Here is a 14,520-nt window from a genome sequence, read left to right as displayed (position 1 = left end):
ACAATAGATTAAATAGGACTATGGATTAAAACATTTACCGTCAATGGCCATTCTAAGCTGAATGTGCCTGCTCTCGTCAGATCGCAGAAGTTACACAGCTTAAGGCCTCGCTAGTACCAGTGTGGGAGACTGTCTGGGAATCCGTGGTGCGTTGAATTTTTATTATGTCGTTTAGATTTTGTTTCACAATCGATTAAAAAGGACTATGGATTAAAGCATTTAATGTCAATGGCCATTCTAAGCTGAATGCCCCTGCTCTCGTCAGATCGCAGAAGTTACACAGCCTAAGGCCTCGCTAGTACCAGTGTGGGAGACTGTCTGGGAATCCGTGGTGTGGTTGACTTTTTATTATGTTGTTTCGATTTTGTTTCACAATCGATTAAAAAGGACTATGGATTAAAGCATTTAATGTCAATGGCCATTCTAAGCTGAATGTGCCTGCTCTCGTCAGATCGCAGAAGTTACACAGCTTAAGGCCTCGCTAGTACCAGTGTGGGAGACTGTCTGGGAATCCGTGGTGCGGTTGACTTTTTATTATGTTGTTTAGATTTTGTTTCACAATAGATTAAATAGGACTATGGATTAAGGCTTTTAATGTCAATGGCCATTCTAAGCTAAATGTGCCTGCTCTCGTCAGATCGCAGAAGTTACACAGCTTAAGGCCTCGCTGTACCAGTGTGGGAGACTGTCTGGGAATCCGTGGTGCGGTTGACTTTTTATTATGTCGTTTAGATTTTGTTTCACAATCGATTAAAAAGGACTATGGATTAAAGCATTTAATGTCAATGGCCATTCTAAGCTGAATGTGCCTGCTCTCGTTAGATTGCAGAAGTTACACAGCTTAAGGCCTCGCTAGTACCGGTGTGGGAGACTGTCTGGGAATCCGTGGTGCGGTTGAAATTTTATTATGTCGTTTAGATTTTGTTTCACAATAGATTAAATAGGACTATGGATTAAAGCATTTAACGTCAATGGCCATTCTAAGCTGAATGTGCCTGCTCTCATCAGAACGCAGAAGTTACACAGCTTAATGCCTCGCTAGTACCAGTGTGGGAGACTGTCTGGGAATACGTGGTGCGGTTGACTTTTTATTATGTCGTTTAGATTTTGTTTCACAATCGATTAAAAAGGACTATGGATTAAAGCATTTAATGTCAATGGCCATTCTAAGCTTAATGTCCCTGCTCTCATCAGATCGCAGAAGTTACACAGCTTAAGGCCTCGCTTGTACGAGTGTGGGAGACTGTCTGGGAATCCGTGGTGCGGTTGACTTTTTATTATGTTGTTTAGATTTTGTTTCACAATCGATTAAAAAGGACTATGGATTAAGGAATTTAATGTCAATGGCCATTCTAAGCTGTATGTGCCTGCTCTCGTCAGATCGCAGAAGTTACACAGCTTAAGGCCTCGCTAGTACGAGTGTGGGAGACTGTCTGGGAATCCGTGGTGCGGTTGACTTTTTATTATGTTGTTTAGATTTTGTTTCACAATAGATTAAATAGGACTATGGATTAAGGCTTTTAAAGTCAATGGCCATTCTAAGCTGAGTGTGCCTGCTCTCGTCAGATCGCAGAAGTTACACAGCTTAAGGCCTCGCTAGTACCAGTGTGGGAGACTGTCTGTGAATCCGTGGTGCGGTTGACTTCTTATTATGTCGTTTAGATTTTGTTTCACAATCGATTAAAAAGGACTATGGATTAAAGCATTTAATGTCAATGGCCATTCTAAGCTGAATGTGCCTGCTCTCGTTAGATCGCAGAAGTTACATAGCTTAACGCCTCGCTAGTACCAGTGTGGGAGACTGTCTGGGAATCCGTGGTGCGGTTGACTTTTTATTATGTAGTTTAGATTTTGTTTCACAATAGATTAAATAGGACTATGGATTAAAGCATTTACCGTCAATGGCCATTCTAAGCTGAATGTGCCTGCTCTCGTCAGATCGCAGAAGTTACACAGCTTAAGGCCTCGCTAGTACCAGTGTGGGAGACTGTCTGGGAATCCGTGGTGCGTTGAATTTTTATTATGTCGTTTAGATTTTGTTTCACAATCGATTAAAAAGGACTATGGATTAAAGCATTTAATGTCAATGGCCATTCTAAGCTGAATGCCCCTGCTCTCGTCAGATCGCAGAAGTTACACAGCCTAAGGCCTCGCTAGTACCAGTGTGGGAGACTGTCTGGGAATCCGTGGTGTGGTTGACTTTTTATTATGTTGTTTCGATTTTGTTTCACAATCGATTAAAAAGGACTATGGATTAAAGCATTTAATGTCAATGGCCATTCTAAGCTGAATGTGCCTGCTCTCGTCAGATCGCAGAAGTTACACAGCTTAAGGCCTCACTAGTACCAGTGTGGGAGACTGTCTGGGAATCCGTGGTGCGGTTGACTTTTTATTATGTTGTTTAGATTTTGTTTCACAATAGATTAAATAGGACTATGGATTAAGGCTTTTAATGTCAATGGCCATTCTAAGCTAAATGTGCCTGCTCTCGTCAGATCGCAGAAGTTACACAGCTTAAGGCCTCGCTAGTACCAGTGTGGGAGACTGTCTGGGAATCCGTGGTGCGGTTGACTTTTTATTATGTCGTTTAGATTTTGTTTCACAATCGATTAAAAAGGACTATGGATTAAAGCATTTAATGTCAATGGCCATTCTAAGCTTAATGTCCCTGCTCTCATCAGATCGCAGAAGTTACACAGCTTAAGACCTCGCTTGTACGAGTGTGGGAGACTGTCTGGGAATCCGTGGTGCGGTTGACTTTTTATTATGTTGTTTAGATTTTGTTTCACAATAGATTAAATAGGACTATGGATTAAGGCTTTTAATGTCAATGGCCATTCTAAGCTAAATGTGCCTGCTCTCGTCAGATCGCAGAAGTTACACAGCTTAAGACCTCGCTAGTACCAGTGTGGGCGACTGTCTGGGAATCCGTGGTGCGGTTGACTTCTTATTATGTCGTTTAGATTTTGTTTCACAATCGATTAAAAAGGACTATGGATTAAAGCATTTAATGTCAATGGCCATTCTAAGCTGAATGTGCCTGCTCTCGTTAGATCGCAGAAGTTACATAGCTTAACGCCTCGCTAGTACCAGTGTGGGAGACTGTCTGGGAATCCGTGGTGCGGTTGACTTTTTATTATGTCGTTTAGATTTTGTTTCACAATAGATTAAATAGGACTATGGATTAAAGCATTTACCGTCAATGGCCATTCTAAGCTGAATGTGCCTGCTCTCGTCAGATCGCAGAAGTTACACAGCTTAAGGCCTCGCTAGTACCAGTGTGGGAGACTGTCTGGGAATCCGTGGTGCGTTGAATTTTTATTATGTCGTTTAGATTTTGTTTCACAATCGATTAAAAAGGACTATGGATTAAAGCATTTAATGTCAATGGCCATTCTAAGCTGAATGCCCCTGCTCTCGTCAGATCGCAGAAGTTACACAGCCTAAGGCCTCGCTAGTACCAGTGTGGGAGACTGTCTGGGAATCCGTGGTGCGGTTGACTTTTTATTATGTTGTTTCGATTTTGTTTCACAATCGATTAAAAAGGACTATGGATTAAAGCATTTAATGTCAATGGCCATTCTAAGCTGAATGTCCCTGCTCTCGTCAGATCGCAGAAGTTACACAGCTTAAGGCCTCACTAGTACCAGTGTGGGAGACTGTCTGGGAATCCGTGGTGCGGTTGACTTTTTATTATGTCGTTTAGATTTTGTTTCACAATCGATTAAAAAGGACTATGGATTAAAGCATTTAATGTCAATGGCCATTCTAAGCTGAATGTGCCTGCTCTCGTCAGATCGCAGAAGTTACACAGCTTAAGGCCTCGCTAGTACCAGTGTGGGAGACTGTCTGGGAATCCGTGGTGCGGTTGACTTTTTATTATGTCGTTTAGATTTTGTTTCACAATAGATTAAATAGGACTATGGATTAAAGCATTTAACGTCAATGGCCATTCTAAGCTGAATGTGCCTGCTCTCGTCAGAATGCAGAAGTTACACAGCTTAAGGCCTCGCTAGTACCAGTGTGGGAGACTGTCTGGGAATCCGTGGTGCGCTTGACTTTTTATTATGTCGTTTAGATTTTGTTTCACAATCGATTAAAAAGGACTATGGATTAAAGCATTTAATGTCAATGGCCATTCTAAGCTGAATGTGCCTGCTCTCGTCAGATCGCAGAAGTTACACAGCTTAAGGCCTCGCTAGTACCAGAGTGGGAGACTGTCTGGGAATCCGTGGTGCGGTTGCCTTTTTATTATGTCGTTTAGATTATGTTTCACAATAGATTAAATAGGACTATGGATTAAAGCATTTAACGTCAATGGCCATTCTAAGCTGAATGTGCCTACTCTCGTCAGATCGCAGAAGTTACACAGCTTAAGGCCTCGCTAGTACTAGTGTGGGAGACTGTCTGGGAATCCGTGGTGTGGTTGACTTTTTATTATGTTGTTTAGATTTTGTTTCACAGTAGATTAAATAGGACTATGGATTAAGGCTTTAATGTCAATGGCCATTCTAAGCTGAATGTCCCTTCTCTCGTCAGATCGCAGAAGTTACACAGCTTAAGGCCTCGCTTGTACGAATGTGGGAGACTGTCTGGGAATCCGTGGTGCGGTTGACTTTTTATTATGTTGTTTAGATTTTGTTTCACAATAGATTAAATAGGACTATGGATTAAGGCTTTTAATGTCAATGGCCATTCTAAGCTGAATGTGCCTGCTCTCGTCAGATCGCAGAAGTTACACAGCTTAAGGCCTCGCTAGTACCAGTGTGGGAGACTGTCTGGGAATCCGTGGTGCGGTTTACTTTTTATTATGTCGTTTAGATTTTGTTTCACAATCGATTAAAAAGGACTATGGATTAAAGCATTTAATGTCAATGGCCATTCTAAGCTGAATGTGCCTGCTCTCGTTAGATCGCAGAAGTTACACAGCTTAACGCCTCGCTAGTACCAGTGTGGGAGACTGTCTGGGAATCCGTGGTGCGGTTGACTTTTTATTATGTCGTTTAGATTTTGTTTCACAATAGATTAAATAGGACTATGGATTAAAGCATTTAACGTCAATGGCTATTCTAAGCTGAATGTACCTGCTCTCGTCAAATCGCAGAAGTTACACAGCTTAAGGCCTCGCTAGTACCAGTGTGGGAGACTGTCTGGGAATCCGTGGTGCAGTTAACTTTTTATTATGTCGTTTAGATTTTGTTTCACAATAGATTAAAAAGGACTATGGATTAAAGAATTTAATGTCAATGGCCATTCTAAACTGAATGTCCCTGCTCTCGTCAGATCGCAGAAGTTACACAGCTTAAGGCCTCGCTAGTACGAGTGTGGGAGACTGTCTGGGAATCCGTGGTGCGGTGGACTTCTTATTATGTTGTTTAGATTTTGTTTCACAATAGATTAAATAGGACTATGGATTAAGGCTTTTAATGTCAATGGCCATTCTAAGCTGAGTGTGCCTGCTCTCGTCAGATCGCAGAAGTTACACAGCTTAAGGCCTCGCTAGTACCAGTGTGGGAGACTGTCTGTGAATCCGTGGTGCGGTTGACTTCTTATTATGTCGTTTAGATTTTGTTTAACAATCGATTAAAAAGGACTATGGATTAAAGCATTTAATGTCAATGGCCATTCTAAGCTGAATGCCCCTGCTCTCGTCAGATCGCAGAAGTTACACAGCCTAAGGCCTCGCTAGTACCAGTGTGGGAGACTGTCTGGGAATCCGTGGAGCGGTTGACTTTTTATTATGTTGTTTCGATTTTGTTTCACAATCGATTAAAAAGGACTATGGATTAAAGCATTTAATGTCAATGGCCATTCTAAGCTGAATGTCCCTGCTCTCGTCAGATCGCAGAAGTTACACAGCTTAAGGCCTCACTAGTACCAGTGTGGGAGACTGTCTGGGAATCCGTGGTGCGGTTGACTTTTTATTATGTCGTTTAGATTTTGTTTCACAATCGATTAAAAAGGACTATGGATTAAAGCAGTTAATGTCAATGGCCATTCTAAGCTGAATGTGCCTGCTCTCGTCAGATCGCAGAAGTTACACAGCTTAAGGCCTCGCTAGTACCAGTGTGGGAGACAGTCTGGGAATCCATTGTGCGGTTGACTTTTTATTATGTCGTTTAGATTTTGTTTCACAATAGATTAAATAGGACTATGGATTAAAGCATTTAACATCAATGGCCATTCTAAGCTGAATGTGCCTGCTCTCGTCAGAACGCAGAAGTTACACAGCTTAAGGCCTCGCTAGTACCAGTGTGGGAGACTGTCTGGGAATCCGTGGTGCGCTTGACTTTTTATTATGTTGTTTAGATTTTGTTTCACAATAGATTAAATAGGACTATGGATTAAGGCTTTTAATGTCAATGGCCATTCTAAGCTGAGTGTGCCTGCTCTCGTCAGATTGCAGTAGTTACACAGCTTAAGGCCTCGCTAGTACCAGTGTGGGTGACTGTCTGTGAATCCGTTGTGCGGTTGACTTCTTATTATGTCGTTTAGATTTTGTTTCACAATCGATTAAAAAGGACTATGGATTAAAGCATTTAATGTCAATGGCCATTCTAAGCTGAATGTGCCTGCTCTCGTTAGATCGCAGAAGTTACATAGCTTAACGCCTCGCTAGTACCAGTGTGGGAGACTGTCTGGGAATCCGTGATGCGGTTGACTTTTTATTATGTCGTTTAGATTTTGTTTCACAATAGATTAAATAGGACTATGGATTAAAGCATTTAACGTCAATGGCCATTCTAAGCTGAATGTGCCTGCTCTCGTCAGATCGCAGAAGTTACACAGCTTAAGGCCTCGCTAGTACCAGTGTGGGAGACTGTCTGGGAATCCGTGGTGCGGTTGAATTTTTATTATGTCGTTTAGATTTTGTTTCACAATCGATTAAAAAGGACTATGGATTAAAGCATTTAACGTCAATGGCCATTCTAAGCTGAATGTGCCTGCTCTTGTCAGAACGCAGAAGTTACACAGCTTAATGCCTCGCTAGTACCAGTGTGGGAGACTGTCTGGGAATACGTGGTACAGTTGAATTTTTATTATGTCGTTTAGATTTTGTTTTACAATCGATTAAAAAGGACTATGGATTAAAGCATTTAATGTCAATGGCCATTCTAAGCTGAATGTCCCTTCTCTCGTCAGATCGCAGAAGTTACACAGCTTAAGGCCTCGCTTGTACGAGTGTGGGAGACTGTCTGTGAATCCGTGGTGCGGTTGACTTTTTATTATGTTGTTTAGATTTTGTTTCACAATAGATTAAATAGGACTATGGATTAAGCCTTTTAATGTCAATGGCCATTCTAAGCTGAATGTGCCTGCTCTCGTCAGATCGCAGAAGTTACACAGCTTAAGGCCTCGCTAGTACCAGTGTGGGAGACTGTCTGGGAATCCGTGGTACGGTTTACTAATTATTGTCGTTTAGATTTTGTTTCACAATCGATTAAAAAGGACTATGGATTAAAGCATTTAATGTCAATGGCCATTCTAAGCTGAATGTGCCTGCTCTCGTTAGATCGCAGAAGTTACACAACTTAACGCCTCGCTAGTACCAGTGTGGGAGACTGTCTGGGAATCCGTGGTGCGGTTGACGTTTTATTATGTCGTTTAGATTTTGTTTCACAATAGATTAAATAGGACTATGGATTAGAGCATTTAACGTCAATGGCTATTCTAAGCTGAATGTGCCTGCTCTCGTCAGATCACAGAAGTTACACAGCTTAAAGCCTCGCTAGTACCAGTGTGGGAGACTGTCTGGGAATCCGTGGTGCAGTTGACTTTTTATTATGTCGTTTAGATTTTGTTTCACAATCGATTAAAAAGGACTATGGATTAAAGAATTTAATGTCAATGGCCATTCTATGCTGAATGTCCCTGCTCTCGTCAGATCGCAGAAGTTACACAGCTTAAGGCCTCGCTAGTACGAGTGTGGGAGACTGTCTGGGAATCCGTGGTGCGGTTGACTTTTTATTATGTTGTTTAGATTTTGTTTCACAATAGATTAAATAGGACTATGGATTAAGGCTTTTAATGTCAATGGCCATTCTAAGCTGAGTGTGCCTGCTCTCGTCAGATCGCAGAAGTTACACAGCTTAAGGCCTCGCTAGTACCAGTGTGGGAGACTGTCTGTGAATCCGTGGTGCGGTTGACTTCTTATTATGTCGATTAGATTTTGTTTCACAATCGATTAAAAAGGACTATGGATTAAAGCATTTAATGTCAATGGCCATTCTAAGCTGAATGTGCCTGCTCTCGTTAGATCGCAGAAGTTACATAGCTAAACGCCTCGCTAATACCAGTGTGGGAGACTGTCTGGGAATCCGTGGTGCGGTTGCCTTTTTATTATGTCGTTTAGATTTTGTTTCACAATAGATTAAATAGGACTATGGATTAAAGCATTTACCGTCAATGGCCATTCCAAGCTGAATGTTCCTGCTCTCGTCAGATCGCAGAAGTTACACAGCTTAAGGCCTCGCTAGTACCAGTGTGGGAGACTGTCTGGGAATCCGTGGTGCGGTTGAATTTTTATTATGTCGTTTAGATTTTGTTTCACAATCGATTAAAAAGGACTATGGATTAAAGCATTTAATGTCAATGGCCATTCTAAGCTGAATGTCCCTGCTCTCGTCAGATCGCAGAAGTTACACAGCCTAAGGCCTCGCTAGTACCAGTGTGGGAGACTGTCTGGGAATCCGTGGTGCGGTTGGCTTTTTATTATGTCGTTTAGATTTTGTTTCACAATCGATTAAAAAGGACTATGGATTAAAGCATTTAATGTCAATGGCCATTCTAAGGTGAATGTCCCTGCTCTTGTCAGATCGCAGAAGTTACACAGCTTAAGGCCTCGCTAGTACCTGTGTGGGAGACTGTCTGGGAATCCGTGGTGCGGTTGACATTTTATTATGTCGTTTAGATTTTGTTTCACAATCGATTAAAAAGGACTATCTATTAAAGCATTTAATGTCAATGGCCATTCTAAGCTGAATCTGCCTGCTCTCGTCAGATCGCAGAAGTTACACAGCTTAAGGCCTCGCTAGTACCAGTGTGGGAGACTGTCTGGGAATCCGTGGTGCAGTTGACTTTTTATTATGTCGTTTAGATTTTGTTTCACAATAGATTAAATAGGACTATGGATTAAAGAATTTAACGTCAATGGCCATTCTAAGCTGAATGTGCCTGCTCTCGTCAGAACGCAGAAGTTACACAGCTTAAGGCCTTGCTAGTACCAGTGTGGGTGACTGTCTGGGAATCCGTGGTGCGGTTGACTTCTTATTATGTCGTTTAGATTTTGTTTCACAATCGATTAAAAAGGACTATGGATTAAAGCATTTAATGTCAATGGCCATTCTAAGCTGAATGTGCCTGCTCTCGTTAGATCGCAGAAGTTACACAGCTTAACGCCTCGCTAGTACCAGTGTGGGAGACTGTCTGGGGATCCGTGGTGCGGTTGACTTTTTATTATGTCGTTTAGATTTTGTTTCACAATAGATTAAATAGGACTATGGATTAAAGCATTTAACGTCAATGGCCATTCTAAGCTGAATGTGCCTGCTCTCGTCAGAACGCAGAAGTTACACAGCTTAAGGCCTCGCTAGTACCAGTGTGGGAGACTGTCTGGGAATCCGTGGTGCAGTTGAACTTTTATTATGTCGTTTAGATTTTGTTTCACAATCGATTAAAAAGGACTATGGATTAAAGAATTTAATGTCAATGGCCATTCTAAGCTGAATGTGCCTGCTCTCGTCAGATCGCAGAAGTTACACAACTTAAGTCCTCGCTAGTACCAGTGTGGGAGACTGTCTGGGAATCCGTGGTGCGGTTGACCTTTTATTATGTCGTTTAGATTTTGTTTCACAATCGATTAAAAAGGACTATGGATTAAAGCATTTAATGTCAATGGCCATTCTAAGCTGAATGTGCCTGCTCTCGTCAGATCGCAGAAGTTACACAGCTTAAGGCCTCGCTTGTACGAGTGTGGGAGACTGTCTGGGAATCCGTGGTGCGGTTGACTTTTTATTATGTTGTTTAGATTTTGTTTCACAATAGATTAAATAGGACTATGGATTAAGGCTTTTAATGTCAATGGCCATTCTAAGCTGAATGTGCCTGCTCTCGTCAGATCGCAGAAGTTACACAGCTTAAGGCCTCGCTAGTACCAGTGTGGGAGACTGTCTGGGAATCCGTGGTGCGGTTTACTTTTTATTATGTCGTTTAGATTTTGTTTCACAATAGATTAAATAGGACTATGGATTAAAGCATTTAACGTCAATGGCCATTCTAAGCTGAATGTGCCTGCTCTCGTCAGAACGCAGAAGTTACACAGCTTAAGGCCTCGCTAGTACCAGTGTTGGAGACTGTCTGGGAATCCGTGGTGCGGTAGAATTTTTATTATGTCGTTTAGATTTTGTTTCACAATCGATTAAAAAGGACTATGGATTAAAGCATTTAATGTCAATGGCCATTCTAAGCTGAATGTGCCTGCTCTCGTTAGATCGCAGAAGTTACACAGCTTAACGCCTCGCTAGTACCAGTGTGGGAGACTGTCTGGGAATCCGTGGTGCGGTTGAATTTTTATTATGTCGTTTAGATTTTGTTTCACAATCGATTAAAAAGGACTATGGATTAAAGCATTTAATGTCAATGGCCATTCTAAGCTGAATGCCCCTGCTCTCGTCAGATCGCAGAAGTTACACAGCCTAAGGCCTCGCTAGTACCAGTGTGGGAGACTGTCTGGGAATCCGTGGAGCGGTTGACTTTTTATTATGTTGTTTCGATTTTGTTTCACAATCGATTAAAAAGGACTATGGATTAAAGCATTTAATGTCAATGGCCATTCTAAGCTGAATGTCCCTGCTCTCGTCAGATCGCAGAAGTTACACAGCTTAAGGCCTCGCTAGTACCAGTGTGGGAGACTGTCTGGGAATCCGTGGTGCGGTTGAATTTTTATTATGTCGTTTAGATTTTGTTTCACAATCGATTAAAAAGGACTATGGATTAAAGCATTTAATGTCAATGGCCATTCTAAGCTGAATGTCCCTGCTCTCGTCAGATAGCAGAAGTTACACAGCTTAAGGCCTCGCTAGTACCAGTGTGGGAGACTGTCTGGGAATCCGTGGTGCGGTTGACTTTTTACTGTGTTGTTTAGATTTTGTTTCACAATAGATTAAATAGGACTATGGATTAAGGCTTTTAATGTCAATGGCCATTCTAAGCTGAATGTGCCTGCTTTCGTCAGATCGCAGAAGTTACACAGCTTAAGGCCTCGCTAGTACCAGTGTGGGAGACTGTCTGGGAATCCGTGGTGCGGTTGACTTTTTATTATGTCGTTTAGATTTTGTTTCACAATCGATTAAAAAGGACTATGGATTAAAGCATTTAATGTCAATGGCCATTTTAAGCTGGATGTGCCTCCTCTCGTCAGATCGCAGAAGTTACACAGCTTAAGCCCTCGCTAGTACCAGTGTGGGAGACTGTCTGGGAATCCGTGGTGCGGTTGACTTTTTAATATGTTGTTTAGATTTTGTTTCACAATAGATTAAATAGGACTATGGATTAAGGCTTTTAATGTTAATGGCCATTCTAAGCTGAATGTGCCTGCTCTCATCAGATCGCAGAAGTTACACAGCTTAAGGCCTCGCTAGTACCAGTGTGGGAGACTGTCTGGGAATCCGTGGTGCGGTTGAATTTTTATTATGTCGTTTAGATTTTGTTTCACAATCGATTAAAAAGGACTATGGAATAAAGCATTTAATGTCAATGGCCATTCTAAGCTGAATGTCCCTGCTCTCGTCAGATCGCAGAAGTTACACAGCTTAAGGCCTCGCTAGTACCAGTGTGGGAGACTGTCTGGGAATCCGTGGTGTGGTTGACTTTTTATTATGTCGTTTAGATTTTGTTTCACAATCGATTAAATAGGACTATGGATTAAAGCATTTAACGTCAATGGCCATTCTAAGCTGAATGTGCCTGCTCTGGTCAGAACGCAGAAGTTACACAGCTTAAGGCCTCGCTAGTACCAGTGTGGGAGACTGTCTGGGAATCCGTGGTGCGGTTGACTTTTTATTATGTCGTTTAGATTTTGTTTCACAATAGATTAAATAGGACTATGGATTAAAGGATTTAACGTCAATGGCCATTCTAAGCTGAATGTCCCTGCTCTCGTCAGATCGCAGAAGTTACACAGCTTAACCCCTTCAAGACACAGCCTGTTTTGGCCTTCAGGACACAGCCAATTTTTTCAAATCGGACATGTTTCAATTTATGTGGTAATAACTTCGGAATGCTTTTACCTATCCAAGCGATTCTGAGATTGTTTTCTCGTGACACATTGGACTTAATGATACTGGCAAAATTTGCTCGATACATTAAGTATTTAATTGTGAAAAACACCAAAATTTAGCGAAAAATTGCAAAAATTTGCATTTTTCTAAATTTATATGTATCTGCTTGTAAGACAGGCAGTAATACCACACAAAATTGTTGCTAATTAACATTACCCATATGTCTACTTTAGATTGGCATCGTTTTTTGAACATCCTTTTATTTTTCTATGACATCACAAGGCTTAGAACTTTAGCAGCAATTTCTCACATTTTCAAGAAAATTTCAAAAGGCTATTTTTACAGGGGCCAGTTCAGTTGTGAAGTGGATTTTAGGGCCTTATATATTAGAAACCCTCAATAAGTCACCCCATTTTAAAAACTTCACCCCTCAAAGTATTCAAAACAGCATTTAGAAAGTTTCTTAACCCTTTAGATGTTTCACAGGAATTAAGGCAAAGTAGATGTGAAATGTTCAAATTTCTTTTTTTTTTGCAGAAATAAATTTTTCATCTATTTTTTTTGTAACACAGAAAGTTTTACCAGAGAAACGCAACTCAATATCTATTGCCCAGATTCTGCCGTTTTTAGAAATACCCCACATGTGGCCCTAGTGCACTTATTGACTGAAGCACAGGCCTCAGAAGCAAAGGAACACCTAGAGGATTTTGGGGCCTCCTTTTTGTTAGAATATATTTTAGGCACCATGTCGGGTTTGAAAGGCTCTTGAGGCACCAAAACAGTGGAAATCCCCCAAAAGTGACCCCATTTTGGAAACTATACCCCTTGAGGAAATTATCTAGGGGTATAGTGAGCATTTTGACCCCGCAGGTTTTTTGCAGAAATTATTGGAAGTAGGCCGTGAAAATGAAAATCTAAATTCTTTCAAAGAAAATGTAGGTTTAGCTTATTTTTTCTAATTTCCACAAGGACTAAAAGGAGAAAATGCACCAATACTTTTGTAAAGCAATTTCTCCCGAGTAAAACAGTACCCTGCATGTGGTCATAAACGGCTGTTTGGACACACGGCAGGGCTTAGAAGGGAAAGAGCGCCATTTGGCTTTTGGAGCTCAAATTTAGCAGGAATGGTTTGCGGAGACCACGTCGCATTTGCAAAGCCCCATAAGGGACCAAAACAGTGAAAACACCAAAAAAGTGACTCCATTTAGGAAACTACACCCCTTGAAGAATCCATCTAGGGGTGTAGTGAGCATTTTGAACCCACAGGGGCTTCATAGATTTTATTAGAATTGGGCAGTGAAGATAAAAAAAATCCTTTTTTTCCAATAAGACGTAGCTTTAGCTCAACATTTTTCATTTTCTCAACAAATAAAGGAATAAAAGAACCCCAACATTTGTAAAGCAACTTCTCAGGAGTACGGCAATACCCCATTTGTGGTCATAAACTGCTGTTTGGGCATACGGCAAGGATCAGAAGAGAAGGAGTGCCGTTTGGCTTTTGGAGCACAGATTTTGCTGGATTGATTTCTTGACACCATGTCACTTTTGCAAAGCTCCTAAGGTACCAGTACAGTGGAAACTCCCCAAAAGTCACTCGATTCACGAAACTACACCCCTTGAGGAATCCATCTAGGGGTGTAGTGAGCATTTTGACCCCACAGGTGTTTCATAGATTTTATTAGAATTGGGCAGTGAAAATAAAAAAAATCCTTTTTCTTCAATAAGACGTAGTTTTAGCTGAAAATGTTTCATATTCTCAACAAATAAATGAAAAAAAGCTCCCCAACACTTGTAAAGCAACTTCTCCTGTGTACGGCAATACCACATATGTGGTCATAAACTGCTGTTTGGGCACAGAGTAGGGCTCCGAAGGGAAGGAGCGCCATTTGGCTTTTGGAGTACAGATTTTGCTGGATTGGTTTCTGGTCGCATTTGCAAAGTCCCTGTGGGACTAAAACAGTGGATCCCCCCCAGAACTGACCCCATTTTGGAAACTACACCCGTCAAAGTATTCACCTAGGGGTGTAGTGAGCATATTAACCCCACAGGTGATTGGCAGAAATTGGTGTGCACGCGATGTTGCAGAGTGAAAAGGGTTTTTCAATAGATATGCCAATATGTGGCGCCCAGCTTGTGCCACTGGAGAGACACACCCCAAAAATTGTTAAAAGGGTTCTCCCGGATATGGCGATGCCATATATGTGGAAGTAAACTGCTGTTTGGGCAAACTGTAGGGTTCAGA

At 41.5% G+C, this 14,520-nt stretch overlaps 55 pseudogenes; all 55 read left to right on the top strand.

The window, feature by feature from the left end:
• The first annotated feature begins 39 nt into the window (after nucleotides 1-39).
• Nucleotides 40-157, top strand: LOC142716848 (5S ribosomal RNA; annotated as a pseudogene).
• Nucleotides 158-224: 67 nt separating this feature from the next.
• Nucleotides 225-343, top strand: LOC142716693 (5S ribosomal RNA; annotated as a pseudogene).
• Nucleotides 344-410: 67 nt separating this feature from the next.
• On the top strand, nucleotides 411-529 carry LOC142716724 (5S ribosomal RNA; annotated as a pseudogene).
• Nucleotides 530-596: 67 nt separating this feature from the next.
• LOC142716850 (5S ribosomal RNA) lies at nucleotides 597-714 on the top strand (annotated as a pseudogene).
• A 67-nt stretch (nucleotides 715-781) lies between these two features.
• LOC142716909 (5S ribosomal RNA) lies at nucleotides 782-900 on the top strand (annotated as a pseudogene).
• Nucleotides 901-967: 67 nt separating this feature from the next.
• LOC142716545 (5S ribosomal RNA) lies at nucleotides 968-1,086 on the top strand (annotated as a pseudogene).
• Nucleotides 1,087-1,153: 67 nt separating this feature from the next.
• LOC142716844 (5S ribosomal RNA) lies at nucleotides 1,154-1,272 on the top strand (annotated as a pseudogene).
• Nucleotides 1,273-1,339: 67 nt separating this feature from the next.
• LOC142716650 (5S ribosomal RNA) lies at nucleotides 1,340-1,458 on the top strand (annotated as a pseudogene).
• Nucleotides 1,459-1,525: 67 nt separating this feature from the next.
• On the top strand, nucleotides 1,526-1,644 carry LOC142716739 (5S ribosomal RNA; annotated as a pseudogene).
• A 67-nt stretch (nucleotides 1,645-1,711) lies between these two features.
• LOC142716928 (5S ribosomal RNA) lies at nucleotides 1,712-1,830 on the top strand (annotated as a pseudogene).
• Nucleotides 1,831-1,897: 67 nt separating this feature from the next.
• On the top strand, nucleotides 1,898-2,015 carry LOC142716847 (5S ribosomal RNA; annotated as a pseudogene).
• Nucleotides 2,016-2,082: 67 nt separating this feature from the next.
• On the top strand, nucleotides 2,083-2,201 carry LOC142716692 (5S ribosomal RNA; annotated as a pseudogene).
• Nucleotides 2,202-2,268: 67 nt separating this feature from the next.
• On the top strand, nucleotides 2,269-2,387 carry LOC142716487 (5S ribosomal RNA; annotated as a pseudogene).
• Nucleotides 2,388-2,454: 67 nt separating this feature from the next.
• On the top strand, nucleotides 2,455-2,573 carry LOC142716631 (5S ribosomal RNA; annotated as a pseudogene).
• A 67-nt stretch (nucleotides 2,574-2,640) lies between these two features.
• On the top strand, nucleotides 2,641-2,759 carry LOC142716924 (5S ribosomal RNA; annotated as a pseudogene).
• A 67-nt stretch (nucleotides 2,760-2,826) lies between these two features.
• Nucleotides 2,827-2,945, top strand: LOC142716778 (5S ribosomal RNA; annotated as a pseudogene).
• A 67-nt stretch (nucleotides 2,946-3,012) lies between these two features.
• On the top strand, nucleotides 3,013-3,131 carry LOC142716927 (5S ribosomal RNA; annotated as a pseudogene).
• Nucleotides 3,132-3,198: 67 nt separating this feature from the next.
• On the top strand, nucleotides 3,199-3,316 carry LOC142716845 (5S ribosomal RNA; annotated as a pseudogene).
• A 67-nt stretch (nucleotides 3,317-3,383) lies between these two features.
• LOC142716554 (5S ribosomal RNA) lies at nucleotides 3,384-3,502 on the top strand (annotated as a pseudogene).
• A 67-nt stretch (nucleotides 3,503-3,569) lies between these two features.
• On the top strand, nucleotides 3,570-3,688 carry LOC142716536 (5S ribosomal RNA; annotated as a pseudogene).
• Nucleotides 3,689-3,755: 67 nt separating this feature from the next.
• LOC142716712 (5S ribosomal RNA) lies at nucleotides 3,756-3,874 on the top strand (annotated as a pseudogene).
• A 67-nt stretch (nucleotides 3,875-3,941) lies between these two features.
• Nucleotides 3,942-4,060, top strand: LOC142716766 (5S ribosomal RNA; annotated as a pseudogene).
• A 67-nt stretch (nucleotides 4,061-4,127) lies between these two features.
• On the top strand, nucleotides 4,128-4,246 carry LOC142716510 (5S ribosomal RNA; annotated as a pseudogene).
• Nucleotides 4,247-4,313: 67 nt separating this feature from the next.
• LOC142716790 (5S ribosomal RNA) lies at nucleotides 4,314-4,432 on the top strand (annotated as a pseudogene).
• A 252-nt stretch (nucleotides 4,433-4,684) lies between these two features.
• On the top strand, nucleotides 4,685-4,803 carry LOC142716575 (5S ribosomal RNA; annotated as a pseudogene).
• Nucleotides 4,804-4,870: 67 nt separating this feature from the next.
• Nucleotides 4,871-4,989, top strand: LOC142716828 (5S ribosomal RNA; annotated as a pseudogene).
• Nucleotides 4,990-5,056: 67 nt separating this feature from the next.
• On the top strand, nucleotides 5,057-5,175 carry LOC142716891 (5S ribosomal RNA; annotated as a pseudogene).
• Nucleotides 5,176-5,242: 67 nt separating this feature from the next.
• On the top strand, nucleotides 5,243-5,361 carry LOC142716950 (5S ribosomal RNA; annotated as a pseudogene).
• A 67-nt stretch (nucleotides 5,362-5,428) lies between these two features.
• LOC142716738 (5S ribosomal RNA) lies at nucleotides 5,429-5,547 on the top strand (annotated as a pseudogene).
• Nucleotides 5,548-5,614: 67 nt separating this feature from the next.
• LOC142716747 (5S ribosomal RNA) lies at nucleotides 5,615-5,733 on the top strand (annotated as a pseudogene).
• A 67-nt stretch (nucleotides 5,734-5,800) lies between these two features.
• LOC142716535 (5S ribosomal RNA) lies at nucleotides 5,801-5,919 on the top strand (annotated as a pseudogene).
• Nucleotides 5,920-6,172: 253 nt separating this feature from the next.
• Nucleotides 6,173-6,291, top strand: LOC142716734 (5S ribosomal RNA; annotated as a pseudogene).
• A 439-nt stretch (nucleotides 6,292-6,730) lies between these two features.
• On the top strand, nucleotides 6,731-6,849 carry LOC142716604 (5S ribosomal RNA; annotated as a pseudogene).
• A 439-nt stretch (nucleotides 6,850-7,288) lies between these two features.
• On the top strand, nucleotides 7,289-7,407 carry LOC142716752 (5S ribosomal RNA; annotated as a pseudogene).
• A 251-nt stretch (nucleotides 7,408-7,658) lies between these two features.
• LOC142716945 (5S ribosomal RNA) lies at nucleotides 7,659-7,777 on the top strand (annotated as a pseudogene).
• Nucleotides 7,778-7,844: 67 nt separating this feature from the next.
• LOC142716838 (5S ribosomal RNA) lies at nucleotides 7,845-7,963 on the top strand (annotated as a pseudogene).
• A 67-nt stretch (nucleotides 7,964-8,030) lies between these two features.
• Nucleotides 8,031-8,149, top strand: LOC142716736 (5S ribosomal RNA; annotated as a pseudogene).
• Nucleotides 8,150-8,402: 253 nt separating this feature from the next.
• LOC142716789 (5S ribosomal RNA) lies at nucleotides 8,403-8,521 on the top strand (annotated as a pseudogene).
• A 67-nt stretch (nucleotides 8,522-8,588) lies between these two features.
• Nucleotides 8,589-8,707, top strand: LOC142716755 (5S ribosomal RNA; annotated as a pseudogene).
• Nucleotides 8,708-8,774: 67 nt separating this feature from the next.
• On the top strand, nucleotides 8,775-8,893 carry LOC142716960 (5S ribosomal RNA; annotated as a pseudogene).
• Nucleotides 8,894-8,960: 67 nt separating this feature from the next.
• LOC142716546 (5S ribosomal RNA) lies at nucleotides 8,961-9,079 on the top strand (annotated as a pseudogene).
• A 67-nt stretch (nucleotides 9,080-9,146) lies between these two features.
• LOC142716590 (5S ribosomal RNA) lies at nucleotides 9,147-9,265 on the top strand (annotated as a pseudogene).
• Nucleotides 9,266-9,518: 253 nt separating this feature from the next.
• LOC142716528 (5S ribosomal RNA) lies at nucleotides 9,519-9,637 on the top strand (annotated as a pseudogene).
• Nucleotides 9,638-9,704: 67 nt separating this feature from the next.
• On the top strand, nucleotides 9,705-9,823 carry LOC142716812 (5S ribosomal RNA; annotated as a pseudogene).
• A 67-nt stretch (nucleotides 9,824-9,890) lies between these two features.
• On the top strand, nucleotides 9,891-10,009 carry LOC142716735 (5S ribosomal RNA; annotated as a pseudogene).
• A 67-nt stretch (nucleotides 10,010-10,076) lies between these two features.
• LOC142716574 (5S ribosomal RNA) lies at nucleotides 10,077-10,195 on the top strand (annotated as a pseudogene).
• Nucleotides 10,196-10,262: 67 nt separating this feature from the next.
• LOC142716767 (5S ribosomal RNA) lies at nucleotides 10,263-10,381 on the top strand (annotated as a pseudogene).
• A 67-nt stretch (nucleotides 10,382-10,448) lies between these two features.
• On the top strand, nucleotides 10,449-10,567 carry LOC142716963 (5S ribosomal RNA; annotated as a pseudogene).
• A 67-nt stretch (nucleotides 10,568-10,634) lies between these two features.
• Nucleotides 10,635-10,753, top strand: LOC142716746 (5S ribosomal RNA; annotated as a pseudogene).
• Nucleotides 10,754-10,820: 67 nt separating this feature from the next.
• Nucleotides 10,821-10,939, top strand: LOC142716691 (5S ribosomal RNA; annotated as a pseudogene).
• Nucleotides 10,940-11,006: 67 nt separating this feature from the next.
• Nucleotides 11,007-11,125, top strand: LOC142716733 (5S ribosomal RNA; annotated as a pseudogene).
• A 67-nt stretch (nucleotides 11,126-11,192) lies between these two features.
• Nucleotides 11,193-11,311, top strand: LOC142716562 (5S ribosomal RNA; annotated as a pseudogene).
• A 253-nt stretch (nucleotides 11,312-11,564) lies between these two features.
• Nucleotides 11,565-11,683, top strand: LOC142716647 (5S ribosomal RNA; annotated as a pseudogene).
• A 67-nt stretch (nucleotides 11,684-11,750) lies between these two features.
• LOC142716591 (5S ribosomal RNA) lies at nucleotides 11,751-11,869 on the top strand (annotated as a pseudogene).
• Nucleotides 11,870-11,936: 67 nt separating this feature from the next.
• On the top strand, nucleotides 11,937-12,055 carry LOC142716625 (5S ribosomal RNA; annotated as a pseudogene).
• The last annotated feature ends 2,465 nt before the right edge of the window (nucleotides 12,056-14,520 follow it).

Source organism: Rhinoderma darwinii, unplaced genomic scaffold (genome assembly GCF_050947455.1).
Source record: "Rhinoderma darwinii isolate aRhiDar2 unplaced genomic scaffold, aRhiDar2.hap1 Scaffold_4521, whole genome shotgun sequence".
In the NCBI taxonomy this organism is placed as follows: Eukaryota; Metazoa; Chordata; class Amphibia; order Anura; family Rhinodermatidae; genus Rhinoderma; species Rhinoderma darwinii.
The sequence above is the reverse complement of the archived record's forward strand: the minus strand, read 5'-3'. Positions and strand labels throughout refer to the sequence as shown.